The 2,500-nt window shown below is 60.2% G+C and overlaps 1 non-coding gene across 1 annotated transcript in view; it reads left to right on the forward strand.

The window, feature by feature from the left end:
• LOC124774419 overlaps nt 1–2,500 on the forward strand; it is a 6,650-nt gene that overhangs the window by 880 nt on the left and 3,270 nt on the right. The window contains exon 1 of the ribosomal RNA XR_007015295.1: nt 1–2,500. This exon is cut by the window's left edge and continues 880 nt beyond it; it is cut by the window's right edge and continues 3,270 nt beyond it. This is a non-coding gene — a ribosomal RNA (large subunit ribosomal RNA).

Here is a 2,500-nt window from a genome sequence, read left to right on the forward strand (position 1 = left end):
GCTCCCGTCAGCGGCGCTTCAGCTTTGGACAATTTCACGACCCGTCTTGAAACACGGACCAAGGAGTCTAACATGTGCGCGAGTCATTGGGCTGTACGAAACCTAAAGGCGTAATGAAAGTGAAGGTCTCGCCTTGCGCGGGCCGAGGGAGGATGGGGCTTCCCCGCCCTTCACGGGGCGGCGGCCTCCGCACTCCCGGGGCGTCTCGTCCTCATTGCGAGGTGAGGCGCACCTAGAGCGTACACGTTGGGACCCGAAAGATGGTGAACTATGCCTGGCCAGGACGAAGTCAGGGGAAACCCTGATGGAGGTCCGTAGCGATTCTGACGTGCAAATCGATCGTCGGAGCTGGGTATAGGGGCGAAAGACTAATCGAACCATCTAGTAGCTGGTTCCCTCCGAAGTTTCCCTCAGGATAGCTGGTGCTCGTACGAGTCTCATCCGGTAAAGCGAATGATTAGAGGCCTTGGGGCCGAAACGACCTCAACCTATTCTCAAACTTTAAATGGGTGAGATCTCCGGCTTGCTTGATATGCTGAAGCCGCGAGCAAACGACTCGGATCGGAGTGCCAAGTGGGCCACTTTTGGTAAGCAGAACTGGCGCTGTGGGATGAACCAAACGCCGAGTTAAGGCGCCCGAATCGACGCTCATGGGAAACCATGAAAGGCGTTGGTTGCTTAAGACAGCAGGACGGTGGCCATGGAAGTCGGAATCCGCTAAGGAGTGTGTAACAACTCACCTGCCGAAGCAACTAGCCCTGAAAATGGATGGCGCTGAAGCGTCGTGCCTATACTCGGCCGTCAGTCTGGCAGTCATGGCCGGTCCTTGCGGCCGGCCGCGAAGCCCTGACGAGTAGGAGGGTCGCGGCGGTGGGCGCAGAAGGGTCTGGGCGTGAGCCTGCCTGGAGCCGCCGTCGGTGCAGATCTTGGTGGTAGTAGCAAATACTCCAGCGAGGCCCTGGAGGGCTGACGCGGAGAAGGGTTTCGTGTGAACAGCCGTTGCACACGAGTCAGTCGATCCTAAGCCCTAGGAGAAATCCGATGTTGATGGGGGCCGTCATAGCATGATGCGCTTTGTGCTGGCCCCCGTTGGGCGAAAGGGAATCCGGTTCCTATTCCGGAACCCGGCAGCGGAACCGATACAAGTCGGGCCCCTCTTTTAGAGATGCTCGTCGGGGTAACCCAAAAGGACCCGGAGACGCCGTCGGGAGATCGGGGAAGAGTTTTCTTTTCTGCATGAGCGTTCGAGTTCCCTGGAATCCTCTAGCAGGGAGATAGGGTTTGGAACGCGAAGAGCACCGCAGTTGCGGCGGTGTCCCGATCTTCCCCTCGGACCTTGAAAATCCGGGAGAGGGCCACGTGGAGGTGTCGCGCCGGTTCGTACCCATATCCGCAGCAGGTCTCCAAGGTGAAGAGCCTCTAGTCGATAGAATAATGTAGGTAAGGGAAGTCGGCAAATTGGATCCGTAACTTCGGGATAAGGATTGGCTCTGAGGATCGGGGCGTGTCGGGCTTGGTCGGGAAGTGGGTCAGCGCTAACGTGCCGGGCCTGGGCGAGGTGAGTGCCGTAGGGGTGCCGGTAAGTGCGGGCGTTTAGCGCGGGCGTGGTCTGCTCTCGCCGTTGGTCGGCCTCGTGCTGGCCGGCGGTGCAGGATGCGCGCGCCTGCGCGGCGTTCGCGCCCCGGTGCTTCAACCTGCGTGCAGGATCCGAGCTCGGTCCCGTGCCTTGGCCTCCCACGGATCTTCCTTGCTGCGAGGCCGCGTCCGCCTTAGCGTGCTCCTCCGGGGGCGCGCGGGTGCGCGGATTCTCTTCGGCCGCCATTCAACGATCAACTCAGAACTGGCACGGACTGGGGGAATCCGACTGTCTAATTAAAACAAAGCATTGCGATGGCCCTAGCGGGTGTTGACGCAATGTGATTTCTGCCCAGTGCTCTGAATGTCAACGTGAAGAAATTCAAGCAAGCGCGGGTAAACGGCGGGAGTAACTATGACTGCCCTCCCACATCGGAGCTCGGATCCTCGGTCGCAGAGTCAACGCTGCGGCCTTTGCAGATGACGTCTTGCTGTTTGCAGCGACCCCGAGGGGCTTGCAGTCCCTCATCGACGCAGCTACCGCAGCCCTCGCCCACCTGGGGCTGCAGATCAACGCCCGGAAGTGTTTCACCCTCGCCTTAGTCGCGTCAGGGCGCGAGAAGAAGGTGAAGGTGGACAGCAATGTCACCTTCACAGCAGGCAATACCACCATGCCTGCCCTGCGTGTGGGTGAAACCTTCCGGTACCTGGGGCTGCAATTCTCTACGGCGGGTCGCTGTGTCTTCAATCCACGTAGCCACCTGGTGGAGCAGCTTGACGTCATCTCCCGAGCTCCGCTGAAGCCGCAACAGCGCCTCCACGCTCTCACCAACGTACTTCTCCCTGGCCTGTACCACGGGCTGGCCCTCAGCCGCACCCGGGTGGGTGCATTGAAGTCGGCCGACGTTACCATCCGGGCCGCCGT

The sequence above is a fragment of the Schistocerca piceifrons genome, unplaced genomic scaffold (assembly GCF_021461385.2).
Source record: "Schistocerca piceifrons isolate TAMUIC-IGC-003096 unplaced genomic scaffold, iqSchPice1.1 HiC_scaffold_961, whole genome shotgun sequence".
NCBI lineage: Eukaryota > Metazoa > Arthropoda > Insecta > Orthoptera > Acrididae > Schistocerca > Schistocerca piceifrons.